This window comes from Astatotilapia calliptera, chromosome 20, assembly GCF_964374335.1.
Source record: "Astatotilapia calliptera chromosome 20, fAstCal68.1, whole genome shotgun sequence".
Taxonomy (NCBI): Eukaryota; Metazoa; Chordata; class Actinopteri; order Cichliformes; family Cichlidae; genus Astatotilapia; species Astatotilapia calliptera.
Genome location: NC_137441.1, coordinates 33,148,071 through 33,162,655, shown reverse-complemented (window position 1 = coordinate 33,162,655; position 14,585 = coordinate 33,148,071). Strand labels below are relative to the sequence as shown.

General features: G+C 40.9%; 1 protein-coding gene across 1 annotated transcript in view; it reads left to right on the top strand.

Annotated features, from left to right (window-relative positions):
• The window catches only part of samd11 (sterile alpha motif domain containing 11), an 82,713-nt gene that overhangs the window by 16,991 nt on the left and 51,137 nt on the right, over window positions 1-14,585 (top strand). The gene's annotated exons all lie outside the window — the stretch shown is intronic.

Sequence of the window (14,585 nt, the reverse complement as noted above, 5' to 3'; positions counted from 1 at the left end):
TAGACTGGACAGCAAACGCTGGGCATTGTTGAGGACAATATGGAACTTTTATTTACATTTTTATTTGTTATGTTTTTGCACCTTAATAGGATTAATTAAAAAAAAAGGACTGCCTTTGTTTAAACTTGCAAGTTTGACCATATCAGTCTAAAATTTTAGCCTGTTTTAAAAAAAAGTTTCCATCACCTCAGATAAATGGAAATTGAGCCAAACTAGCATTTGGCTATTGGTATATTTAATCCTGTATTAAGAATTAATAAGAATTACATTTTTGGTTTTTATAGTTTAAAAACTTTCCAAAGCTTTATTGAATACTTGGAAGCCGATGACTATCCCTGTTTAAAATATATGAGCAAAATAAAACCGAGTGGCCTGAGTGAGAAACTTAAATGCATGTACTCAATGGCCCAAGCAATGCAGAAGCACACCATGAAGATAGAAGACTTTTTTGTTTTATTTATTTATTTTTGATAATTCATGTGACAGGATGACATCTGGAAATCTGTTGTGAAGTTCAAACTAACACTTCCATCAATGTTCTTGATGTCGTAATCCTAATTATTGCCCATAACAATGTCATTTTAAAATAATTATGAATACTTGATGGCTTTATAGCAACTGATCACACGCTCTAAAACAGTTACACTGTATAAACCTCAATCTTGATTTTGGGGGGAGGGGTGACAGTTTTGAGTCCCTAAGCTCTAACCCCTCTAAAAGATGGCTGCAGAGGAACCAGACTAAGAACCTAAATGAGAGACTTGCGTGCATTGTTTTGCTTGATGATTGTATTTGAGATTTTTTTTACTCTACAGGAAACCATTGAATAGTTAATATTTGTGTGATTTGCTCACTTTACAACAATCTACTGTGAACGTTAATCAGCATTAAAAAATTATTGTTGAACCAAATCCTCTGTGGAGTTCAGCAGATGGTAGTGGGAGGGTTTTTCCTGTTTTTAAAATGTCACGCTAAAACTTTTTTGTGCCTTTTTGTTGTTTCTAAATTTTAATAACAAGGCCATTTAAAGTGGGTAGCAATATACTGTGAGGTGAGGAATTTAAAAGCTAAGTGTCACTGGCACAGACTCGCATAAGCTCATGGGACACTTCATTAGTTACACCTTGCTAGTACTGAGTTCAACTCCCTTTTGCCTTCAGAACACACAATTCTTCGTGGCATTTATTCAACATTCTCACAGATTTTGGTCCATATTGACACAGTAGCATCACACAGTTGCTGGAGATCTGTCTGCAGTGCATCTTGCTATCAACCCAAAGCAGTCTGGCCATTCTCTTTTACACTGGATCATCCTCTGTAAACCCTAGAGATAGCTGTGTGAAGGAACTCTCAGTAGATCTGCAGCTTCTGAAATACTCAGACCAACCTCTCTGGCGCCAACAACCATGCTGCGTTCATTCTTCTTCATGTCTTTATGCCTAAATGCATGGATTTTCTGCATTGTGATTGGCTTATTTGCATTATTAAGCAGTTGAATGTGGTTGATCAAGAACTCTTGTTTCACGTTTTCAACCAGAAACGCTTCGTTCTGTGTGAATATCTTTACGTTTGTTAGTAACACAAGTGCGTGGGTTTGTTAGGAACAAATGCATTCAAATGCAAAACGGTACAGATCTGAATGTGAATCCTTGGACTGAGTTCTTGCAGTATTATATGCATTCATGCCACACATAATGAAAATGCCTACAGACAGTTATTTTTATTGATGTGAGCTATTCCCATGAAAGTTAGTTTTTAACGTTATTTTGTGACATATTGTGCAGTTTGTGTCCGCACAGTAATATAATGTTAGTGTTTAGGGTGGGGAGCTTATTTTATCAAATAAATAGAAATGCATTTTATGATTATGACTGGTTACAAGACAAGTAGATTTTTCCTTTTGTTTAATTTGTATGAGTATTGTGACAATAACAGAGTGGAATAAAGATGGAGTTGAACTCAACGTTCAGCTAAACATCATTTTTGGTTTTCTCACATTCAGTTAAAAATGTGAAAGAAAAATCAGGTTCTTCAAGTTGCAGCTTATTACTCAAATATGTGTCTTGACTTTTTAATCTCCATTCAGGTTGGATACAGGTTTGGAGCCTTGAAAAAAATAAACCCTTTACAGTTTGCTAGCCAATCAAATGTGGTGTGTTTTTGTCCCCGGAGGTGGTGTTTTCCCCTGACCTCTGTGTGACCTCGGCAGCTTCCCTTGTTTAACACATTGAAGTTGAGTGAAGAGGTTCAGTCTTTCGCTGATTCACGCGGGAAGTTAGGCTTCACTGTCTATAAACAGGACCAGAATTTGTAGGATAAGCAGTGAAGTGAGCGGGGATGGCTGAGCTTTAAACAACACAGGTAGCTGCTGGATAAGCGGAGGAGAAGTTGGGGGAGGAGTGAGCGCGCTTCTCGTGCTTTTGAAGTATTTATGAGTATCTTCCACTAAGATTGAACTTTTCTCTCAGAAATCTGAGTGTCAGCTCAGGTAGAAATAATTTCACCCAGGGAAGTTTTAAGGTATTCATACTTTAATAACATTAAGGTTAGCAAGAAACTGACCTATAAAAAGAGCATTGAGGGTTTTCTCTGAGTCAGGACACGCCATTCAAAAAGGGAAGAGCAAATTTCATGTTGCACTGATCAGATGTTTTATTTGATCCGACTATTTGTTCCACTGGTGTGCAACATCTACTACAAACCTGTTTATGTTTTAGTCACTGGTCTTTCATACACTCAAACACCCTGTTATTATGGTCATCTTTTAGCTGATTTATCACATCGCTGGCCCACTGCGCACAAAACCTTTCCTTCTCTGCTCCTACACCCACACATTCTCATTCACAAACACATGAACATTTAGACAACCAAACACGAGCGCACACACACGCACACACGCACACACACACACACACACTTTTACACACAGAGAGAATAAGCTACCCTGAGAAGGGAATGCTGTATTGGGTTTTCTTCAGGAAGCACAGCTCCTCCAAAGCTCTGGTCAGATGAAAGGCGAAGAGCTGTATCGATCGGCCCCGAGCGGGGGGTGGTGAAGCGAGTGGTGTGTGTGTGTGTGTGTTCTGGCAGGGGTTGGTGGGGGGGCAGAGCCTGTGTCTGTGTGTGTCTGCCTGATGCAGGGCTGCCAGCCAGGCGAGGAGCAAAAGGCCAGAGGGGTACGGGGGACTGTGAGGGAGGGGGGCAGTGAGATGTCGCGGTGGCCCTGTGGCTCCAGCGTAACCCCCTGGCCCCTCGGTGGAGAATGTACAGCACGTACACACGCGCAAACACGTATGCACACAAATACACACACACACACAATGCCAGCGCCAGTCTGCTGCTGTTGATGAGAGCTGTCAGAGAATGAACAACATGGCTATGAGCGAGAGAGAGCAGGCTGGCAAACATGCACAAAACATTTTTTTTCTTCCAGTTATCTAGTCTTACTTTTAGGAGTATTATGAAAAACATTTTTTAGTATCATAACAGATACTGACTTTGAGAGGAAAAATGCATTTTTTTTCTTTCTTGTAAAAACAAAAATTAACAAGTGTTAAATATCATAAATGTAATTTGTTTTTAGTTAAATCTGGAGCTATCTGATAGCAGAGATATGGCAAAAAATTAACTCGCTTAACAACTGTGAAAGTGGACCCCATGTCAGTTTTCAGCATTCTTTATAGTCAGGAATATAAAGCACTGAGTCAGTCTGATGATAATAACTTTAGAACAGCTGAGGTATTTACTTTAATACAATGATCTGGCATCCCTCCCCTTACTTCAAACTTGGGGCAACAGATGGCCGCCCCTCCCTGAGCCTGGTTCTGCTGGAGGTTTCTTCCTGTTAAAAGGCAGCTTTTCATTACCACTGTCTTCAAGTGCTTACTCATAAGGGGTGGTCTAATTGTTGGTGTTTTCTCTATATTATTTTAGGGTATTTACCTTAAAGTATAAAGTGCCTTAAAATCATTGTTGTTGTTGTGTGGAACCAAATAAATAAACCTAAATTGAATTGGCATTCATGCATTACTTTTCTATTCTTGATTTGTTGTTGAGGATTTTCTCAGTGCTAAAAAAACAAACAATGAAATTGTCTCTTTTTCTGTCACTATCTATAAAGAGTGAAGCTTGTTGGCTATTCTAGTAAAGATAAATAGCTTTTTGACAGAATTCTTGTCTTTCTCTTTGCCTATTTAGCAAAAACAATTAAAGGTGCTACTTTTATTGTGAAATTTAATCTAAACCCAGCCTAAATCCTCATTTCCCAAGTCCAGGTTGGCCTTCTGACTTATGTGGCGGTCCCCTGTTATTCAGTGGACAGACTCCTACTTTGCTTTGGACCGCCATTGCTAATGGTGATCCCTGTCTCACTAAATGATACAAAGGAGCAGTGTCCTCAGCTCCAAATCTTAAATGCCATGTTGGGTTCTTGGTCTTGACAAATAGAAAACGATACAAAATATCGACACAGTCCAAGAGTTCGAGTCAGGACAAGACAGGAGACTTGCAGGAGAGGCAGCTCTGGATGACGTTGAGGACTACCACTGCTGATAGGGAATCTTGAGACAGGACAGGCTGAGACTTTCAAAATAAAACACCCACATATACAGTAGCCCCTTTAAACTTGCCCAACACTTTTAATTTAAAGGAAACAACTGAACTGTGTTCACATGGAGCAAAATACTATTGTTTTTAACTTGTTAGCGAAGTTAAATTCAGTACTGCAAATGTGAAATCTACTTATACTCTTGTTTTTCCTAACACTATTCAACGAGAAACAAAACTACAGCCTGAGATAAGTAGCTTACACCAAAATCCGTACGGAAGATTAAGTTGTAAATCATCCTCTGGGTGTTAGATAGCGCTGCCACGGGCTCATTATGAATGAAAGCAGGTTTTCTAAATAGGTAAATTAAAAGTTAAACACTGATGGGCTATAATTTCACTTCTTAAAATTATGTCATGTGAGCTGCTACCAGCTCACATTACATTGGCTGAATTCTTATCCCTCCATGCGTCTTTTGACCGGAAGCCACCCGTGTCAAACAACCCAGACTCTTTAAAGGCCTTCAGAGACTGTAGTTGCTTTTAATTCCAGATGCATGCAGTTGTTTTTTGTTTTTGTTTTTTAGCTTACAATTTGTACCTAGTATTAGACAAATAGCTGTGGCATACATAAATTCCCGCTCAGTGGCTTATCAGATTCGTTTAAGCCAATGCAGGACCATATGTTGACTTGGGCCCTCTGTGCTTTGTGCCCCAGGGGAGAGATCGGCCAGGGCGGCTCACTAATTGAAATGTGTTGGCGACTCATTGACGTCTCGGCTCCAGTTTCAGGGCTATTTTGAACCGCAGTGCTGATTGCTGGTTTCACATCACACACAGGAAAAAAATCAATAGTAGCTGGGAGAGCTAGGGTTTATTCTTTGCAAGCAGACATTAATGCTTTGCAGAGGAGGGTTTGATATTTATCATTTGTCATTTTCTCTCAGCAGATCAGGCTGAACTGTAAAACACGTCTAAACTGCTGAGACTGATAACCAGCACTGCTTGTGAAGAGTTTCCAGAAAATGTTCCGATTCAGAGCTGCGTTCACACAGCTGACCAGGTCAAGTCACTGCTCGACTTTTTCCACTTTCCCTTAAAACTTTTCTTGTGTTTCTTTTTGCATGATTTCATCCGAGAGAGAAACTCTTGACCCCAGAAGGGGCCTTGTTATGGAAAACAGGCGCCTTAAAAGTATTTCTCTTTTCAGAAGGTTGAATCTTTTGGTGTCTTCCAAAGGCATCAGCGTGATTATATACTGTCTTTTCAGTTTTATTTGGCAGCTCACCGGATAGAAGACGACTATTTCAACATATTTAATTGAGAGAATTTATTTACCCAACATTGTCCAATTTCCACATGCAAAAAAACCTATAATTTAGAAATTCTTTAAATCACTAGTTTGGACAAAGAGTCCATTTTTGGTCCACTGTTAAATCTTGTAGAAAATCTAGAAATATTTAACATTCAAGGGCTTACCTCTTAGATCCACAGCTGCATTGCCATTCATTTAACTTAATGATCTCACAGTGCCTGCCTTTGCTGTGGTGGAAATGGTGACCATTGTTTTGATCTTTTGTTGGATTCCAGAGGCCTAATTTGGTATTAAATTGTGGTCATATATGGTACTGCCCATATCAATTAGTTCTGTTTTTATTGCATTGTTTGAAATCACGAAGTCGGATCTCTTGAAGGCTAATGTAGCCGACTATCTGGGCTTTGGCTGCCGGCGCTGCTACCCTTCAAACACAGAGTGAGCCCTTTGAAAAATGGATTGCGGAAGAGATAAGAAATAATTTATGTTCCTATCACTGCCTCGCACAAATATGGTGGGGAATACTGTGCCAATAACTCCCACAAACTCAGAGAGGCATGCTATCTTTTACTGCACGAATTATTAACGGCGCTTGGGAGGAAGGGGAGACGCTGTGCATTTTTTTTTTTTTTTTTGCTAGATAGACCTGGCTCATTGCTCGTCGAGGCTTTCAGTTGAGTTCACCACACAGCATTACAATCAAAGATAAGGACTCCTGCTAAACTGCAAAAAAATGGCTTTGAATGCAAAACTGAATAAACAGTCATGCTGAATTTTTTTAAATGTTATAATTTCCAGCCACATCATAACGTAAGTGGAGGTTTTATTTAAAGAAAACGAGAGGCTGTGAAATCATTATTTTGTGTGTGTGTGTAGGTGTGCATGCTCGGTGTCTGTGTGCTTTTTCTGTGTGTGAACAGGGAATACAAGGAGGAGGAGGGGAGACAGTCCAAAGGGGAGTGTTGAGGGAGGATACTCGGGGTCGGGTGTCCGCTCGCCTCTGTCGGCTGGCGTTGACAGCTACAGACGCTGGTCTAAAATGAGAATCCTCTTGGGCCGCCTGCCTGCCCATCCAGCAAGAAAATAAATCCCATGTGGAAGAGCCGCTGTGTGGGATCACAGACAGCCGCCTGACCCCCCAGATCCACTGGGGGAGGCCAAGGGCGCCGGCACGACAGCATAACCCCCCCTCCCCTCCACTCCCCAGCCCTCCCCCTCCCCCTGGGTTTAATGTTTCTCCGCCTGCTTGCCAACTCTGAAATTCTGGAGTTACAAGACTGTGTTGATCTCACACTTGTGCAGTTTTCAAACTTATTTTAGGCTAGTTTTTTGGACGACTGTTTGGTTAAAGATTTAGCTTTAGGCCCAGGTTACACCACAAAAATAGCAGAGTGGTCTCTTTGTGTTCACAGGCCAATGCAGTGTTAAAAATGTTTTAAAAAGCAAAATGAAGGGAAAACATGACTTAAACCGCTTTGAAGAAGCTGCTGATTTTTGTTGCAGGTGTTTAGAGACTGCAAACAGGAGCCAGAAAAGCTGCCGTTGTAGCACTCTGCACATATTGAAAATGCTGTAGATGAATTTTCAATTGGATGTGTTGTTTAGTAGACTGTAATCACAAGAATGCTTTGAATTGACAAATTTTGTGCTTTCCTTTCCAAAGACTTGTTAGAATCTGGCACTTTTGATCTATCATTTTTTTTCTTCCCCCATCTTGTGATTTTTGATCATTTTCTGTGTCTGCTAACAGAGGTAGAGTCAAGGCCTCAGAGACTGTATCCTCTCTGAACGTTTGTGATATTAAATTCCACAAATTCCAATTTAGAAGAGCCAAACTCCCTGCGGTCCCTTGAGAAGTTTCAGGTCTAGATCAAATGAAAATGAATCAGCAAAGGTAGCATCCTTTTACTGGAGCAAATAACACCGAACAGGAACAACTACTACAACAGAAGTTTGACCTGAACCAAGAGGTGCCATACTCTGTGAATGCCAAAAGAACCAAAGCGAGTCTGAAACGTGGAGAAAGATGAAATCGGTATCAAGGGCAGGTTAGGATTTTTAATTTTTATAATGGCCCAGATTTTTTTATAATTTGTTTTAGTCACCCTCTTTTGTTTAAAAAAACAAACAAACAAACTGATATACTCGCTCGATCGTAATCTCCATCTTGCTGATACTAGGGATTGTGTGTCCTTATGCAAGGGCTGTTTACCATTGTTACTCATTTTATTATATCACAGCTGTACAGTGTTAAAAATGTGTTGAAATATAGAGTAGAAATTTTAACACCAATGTGTTGTTGCTGTTTTGTGTTAATTTGGATAACCCAAAAGCCTTGTGTGCATTATTAATGAAATACCAAAGTGAGCTCCTGCTAACCTGTGCGCGGTGTACTCTGAGGATTATGATGGAAGAATCATCAACTCTGTTTCATTAGTTCTGTTCCAGAAATCTGATTCATCCACAATGAGACAGGTTTATTATAAGTGCACCTTTTCCCTCTCCTTTAGCCTTTAGCTTGCTCTTTAGCTGAGCAGCAGCAGCTCAAACCCTCCATTTGCATCTGCCCTGGAAGTGTCCCGGCACAGTGTTGGGCTGTAGGTCATCTGTGAAAGTGTCCTATGTCCGGTGTGTGATTCCAACACACATTTAATAGAGTTGGGTAGGTTAGGTTTGTACGCACTGTGTTGTTTCAGTAGGTGTATATCTGCCATGATCAGGACCCAAGAAGCGTGATGGATTGTTGGTGAACCGGAGACAAGGAATTGTAAGCAGGATCAACGCGGAATGGATTGCCGGAGCTCTAAATTGACAGGGAGACAGAGCGTGGGTGGGTTTCTGGGTCGGCAGGTGAGTTTCCAGAGAAGCGAATGGGTGTAGAGGGGAAATGCAGGCTGAGTGCAGGTAAGCAGCTCCTCTGGTTGCTGAGGTGGTGCCAAAAGGAAGCAGAATTGTTGGAGCTATCACCAGACTGCAGGTCAGTGGGCTCCCAAATAGACAGGGTTCGGACGAGGTTTCCAGGTAGGTTACTATGGAGAGCACTGAGATATAAGGTAAGTACACTAGTCTTTATTTGAAAACAGGTTTAACACAAAGGCGGTCTAAGTGTCACCATGTTGATGGGGACAGTGCTGAGGAACTGCCGACTGATGACTTCATTACAAACAGGTGCGGGAGGAATGGCTCACAGCAAGAGGTTCAACCCCAGGACAGAAACCACCAACAGCCACAGTAGAACAATGAATATAGGAAGGAGGAAAAAAGGCAGAAAAACAAAACCTTATAACAATATTGTAACATCTACAGACGGGTAGATTAATTAAAACAGTAGCCGTTGTGTCACACGACTCAAATGAAACTGCTTCTATGAAGACTCTGATTAAAATACAGTTTTTTTCTCCTTTTAAAATGGAGCTTGTTGAGAAGAATGTGTAGGTCTACGGAGCAGAGGTGATGAGCTGTGTGACAGTAGAGTGAAGTACCAAAGAAATCTTAGTCTTCATATTCTCTATCCTAGCCCATGCCAAAACAGTCACAGCCTGTTATCTAATACAGGTCTGACATCCCTGGATACTGAAAGTCTTAATATTTCTCCATGTTTTGCTTAAAAGAGCCAAGACCAGCTGTGTGATCACAGTTATGCTAATACAGATTGTTTGGTTCTTCAAAGCCGCAGAAGAACCAAACTAAATTCACTAATCTGGAAATTTGTACTCCGACTAGCGTCACCAGCTAGTCGGATACTAGTAATGATGACCATCAAGTATGTGATGAGAGGAAGGATGAATTGTAAGATGCAAAGTATTCACTGTAACAAGAGCTTCTGCTTGAATGTTAGTGGGAATTTACCGAGATGACAAACGCATAAAAAAAATAACTGTACAGAAAGCAACTGAGAAATGTACTCATTTTAGTTTAGTTATTAACTTGTGTTTCCATCCACTGCCTTGATTATATCAGTTATGTTATTATCATTTAATTATTCACATTTTGACTATCAAAGAAGCTGAGGACAAAAAAAGAATAAATACAAAAAGTATTTTTCAAATACGGATGAAGACTTTTTCTTTCTACTAAGGTGAAACTTCGCAGGTCGCAGAACATTTTAATGTTAGCTGTCATGTTAAAGCAATTATACAAAAGGCACAATTTGAATCCAGCAAATGAGCCAAAATACTAATTCCCTTGTTTTTCTTCAGAACAACTCATAAGATGTGGCAACAGCTTCTATTCAGGTAGCGTAAGCTCACTGAACCTGCTGTTTGCATCATATCACGGGCCTTGCTTTATAACATCTTTATTTAGCTCGCAACTGTTTAGGGGTGATGACGGGAATTCCCTTGTTTGACTCATATGTAAATGATCTCCTCCTGATTGAAGTGATGCATCTCTAAGACTAATGAGTCAGTGTACGCTAAAGGATCCTGATTATAATACCATATTCTCTATACTTAAAATGCTGGTGTTATTATCAGTGCACTACTCACAGCTGGTTCCTCTTGCAGGAAGGGGCAGAGCATCGTGGTTGGGTGATGGCCTATGAGTCAGACGTTTAGTCTTGTTTACGTTGAATAAACCTCCTTGTGGCTGTGACAACTGGTCCAACAGTTGCTTCTAATAATTGAAAAATCCGTGGTCCCCAATTTTTCACTACTTTGATCCATCTAAAACAAAAATGTATACAAAAATGGGGTGTAGCGCTACATCACATGTTTAGGTTAGGCCTATCCAATTGGTTGATGGCACCAACTGGAAATCTGAACTAAGTGACTCCAATCCATGTGGTCTTTGTGCTCTTGCATGATGTTACAGGCTACAGTTAAATGACTATTAATACTAATTTAGTTGGGCAGCATAATAGTGTGGTGGTTAACACAGCAAGAAGGTGAGGTCCTCTTGATTTTTCTGTTGGTCCTGCAGTCAGCTGTGTATAAAACCAAAGTTGTATAACATAAGAGCCGAAGTGAAACCAAATGAAAGGTGTCCACTGGGGCACTTTTTGAGCTGCTTGTGTTATTTTTAAAATCTTTGGTCTGTACTTGGTAAATTGCACTATTTCTCTTTCCTGCTCAGGCACAATTTTTAACAAATCAGCATTTAACCTAGAAAACCATATCAGTCTGATTGGGCTTTGCTGTTGGCATAGACGCTATAAAAGATGGGCGTAGCTGCTGTTTTTGAAGTCCCGTTTTGAAACCTTGAGATGAGCTTTTCTGGTTGCCCAAAAAAAAAATGGATGTGGTAGAGATGGGTGGGTCTCTGTGTAAAGTTACACGCTTATTAGCAACAGTTTGTCAATCGCAAGGCGTTAGCTAATGATTATATGGTTTCATGATCACAGATTATCCTTAATTTAGAGTTGTTTTTTTATTCGCTATGACTCAAAATGACTGAGCTCAAACTCAACATGAAAGTGTTGAGAGGTCAACGCAGGAAGCTGTTTTCCAGTAAACTTCTAATGGACAGGAAGTGTGTTTGAAACCACAGCTGTTGCTCTCTGGTGGTTTTCAGATGAAATGCAAGTTGAGCACACTTCAACATGGGCTTAATTTTTCCAGCTGGGAAGCTACCTGAGTGTTTTATACAGTCTGTGGCTGGTTTTCTTTTTTAGAGGACTGCACAAATGCGTGTCTGTAGGTTGCATGTCCATAATCCTTAACAGTACAGTTGCAATGCAATCGCACGCAAAGGCGTTATCATAAAACTAATGGGATAACATTGGAAGTTTGGGGTATAGGCACTAAAATATGCTCATTTTTAATCAAGGACATTTTTGAAATTGTGAACCTAAGTTCACCAGTTACAGTTAGCAAACAAGGCAGAACATTAGTGAACTTGTGGGTTAAATTCAGGCTAACTGGGTCATTTCCATGTCAAGCAAAACTTAAAATAGTTTAATCTTCCTGTAACTTCCTCTGACTTGTTTATCGTCTCCTATTTTGCCATAGTGGATTTGGACAGGGCGTACTTTGATGCTTTCAGAAGGAACTTTAAATAGTTAATTACTCTCGCCGTGTCTCCGGCGGTGTCTGGATGTGAATGCCCCCCGCATTCACATCCAGACGGAGACGCTTCTGTCTTCTTCCTCTCCTTGTTTTTTCCAGTAGGGGCAGGCCTATATATTTTGCAGCTCATGTCTGAAAGGCTGGCTCCAAGCGCTAGGGGTGGGCTCTCGCTCTCTGATGGTTTTCCAGTGAGTATTTGTCAGGTCAGACTGTGCACCGCCCGGCGGTCTCCGCTCCTCTCCCCGGGTTATTTATTACCACTCTCCCCCGCCGGCAGCGCTGCGGCTCCGGGCCGCTGCCAACAACGGCGCAGAGGCGGAGGCCGCTCTAGGGGGGTTCCCGCCGGACGACAGGGAGAGAGAATGGCTGTAAAACACACTTTGAAGACTGACAAAAGTTGTGCTTCATTAGCCCACACGGCCAAATAAGCCGACCCCAACAGTTTGTGTAAACATCCTTTATGGTTTACAGGGGAGGACTGATCTCTGCGTTTTTGAAGTTTTGTAGACAGCTGTAGACGCTTATCCTCTGCGTAATGTAGCGCTCATAGACAGAATTTCCAGAAAGCAACAGTGTAATTTAGCAATATGAATGTTTAATTTATCATTTAAAAATATTACAGTGATGAAATGTCAAAAGAAAATACACAAACAGTGCAGTGAAGCGGTGTCTGTATTAAGTTTAGTGACCAACCTGAAGAGAAAAATTCAGTAGTGTTAAAGTCTCTCTTGTTCCTTAGTGGGCTATTGGTTTGCTTTCTATGTATATTTTGGGGTTGTTAAATCAGTCGGTATCTCATTTCTAATCTAAGGGTTTGTAATGCAGGCTCACCAGTTTATTCACATGTGAACAGGTGTTTAGCATGAGACTGAGAAACTCTAAGCTGAGGTGATGCTAATATCTCCACCAGTTTTTTGCTGTGCGAGTGCAAGGCTTGACTCATGGTCGCTTGACTAGAGTACGTCATAGCTGAAAGATGCACAAGTGTGCGTCTGTGTAGGCTGCTCAGAGACATCTCAGGAAACACAGAAAGTCACAGAGTGAAGAAGTAGTTGGCAACAAAAAGTTAATTATATCAAAAGAACTAATGTTTATATCATCTTTGTGGGAGGTACTTTTTTGTAGAATCTACAACACATTTTATTAAAGCTCCTACACAAGCAAAGCTGCCTGACTTTATGCCCTGTGGGTTATTTCTACTCTAAATTGGTTTCAAATGTAACAGAATTAACTTCTTTTTTTTCTTTTTAGCTCAAAAGCAACACAAGCAGAGGTAACGCTCTGTTAACTAAAATAAGATACCATTTTACTGTAATATAGCCATTATACATTGATGCTGGGATTTTCTGTTTCACTGTAAATTTATGAGGTGTATGAGCAGGTGTGGGTTTTTCTTTGGTATTTTCTTTTCTATTGTACACGAGACTCTTCCACACTGCAAACTGCAAAAAGGAAGTAAAAAGGTTAAAGGAGGTAGAAAGGTTGAGCAAGGTTTCCCCATCAAATCAAGAGGTTGTTTTTTTTTTTTTTTTTTGCATTTTTTTTTTATGTAAGACGCACAGGTTGCTGATGGAAAGTTTTACTCATTTAACACCAAACCAATTTTTTGAAGATGTGAAAGTTGAGGTGTCGTCACTAAAGTTTGGGGAACCCCTTGAATGAGTCACATTCAAGGATGGGCAGTGGGTGTAAGTAATGGGTGTCCCCTTTATGACTAGTTTCATCAGGGCTCTCCCGACGGTGCAGCCTCTAGCACCAACGCACTTATCAACAAGGTTTCCATCGAGACATTTTGCTGCGGTGAGGCCCGCTTTGATAAAGTATCAGAGCTTCTAATCTGAAATGCAGTGTTCCACTTCCTAGAAACGACTTTTTAAACATATGCCATAAATGTCAGCAGTTCATAATTAATGTCAGTGCTGCTTTTCGGCGAGCTCACCATCACGTGGAAAGATATGTCGAAAAATGTTTGATTGGATTTTTTTTTCTTTCTGTTTCAGGCGAGGCTTTTCAGAGAAGTGATCTCAGGTCACTTTTTTCTTCCTTAGCTGTGAATGTAACATCTGTTTTGGTCTCTTCCTAATCCACAAACCCACTAATTCCATTACTTTTCCCTTCAGACATCACAGCTTCTCATATCCAAAGGGAAAAATGTCAATCTACAGCCTGTCATCATCTTCAGTGAGGTAGCTGGCATCTGTTTTTATACATGTCTGCTGTGTGTTTGCCTGCTTGGTCGTGGCTGGAGGCTTTTATACCAGTTTTGGCCCGGGCTGTGGACTCCGGCCTTCCCGTGCAGCGCTTCCGCCTGCGGTGTGGCGTGCCTCTTTCCTGTGTGTGTCAGAGGCAGTTTGGCCTGATTTATAAGCTCTTGACACACAGCGCTTTAGACCCCACCTCTGCTGCTGGAATGGCTATTCCATGTGTTGGTGGTGGTGGATCCACCTGGGTGGTTCTTCACTGATGGGGGTCAGATGTGGTCTTGCTCATAAGCTCCAGGAGCTCAGGGGAGCCTACCCTGCAGACAGCGTGGAGAGAAAGTGCTTTCAGAACGTATGGTTCCAGGTTTTGGGTTATACTCCAGTTAAAGAAACAAAAGTCTGCAGCAGTGGTTACATATAAGACCAACCTTTTTAAATTTGCTATATGATGATTGAGTTTAGTTCAATTTTAACACTTTTACTCAAACAAACCGCCGTTACTTATGACTGTATTGAGGA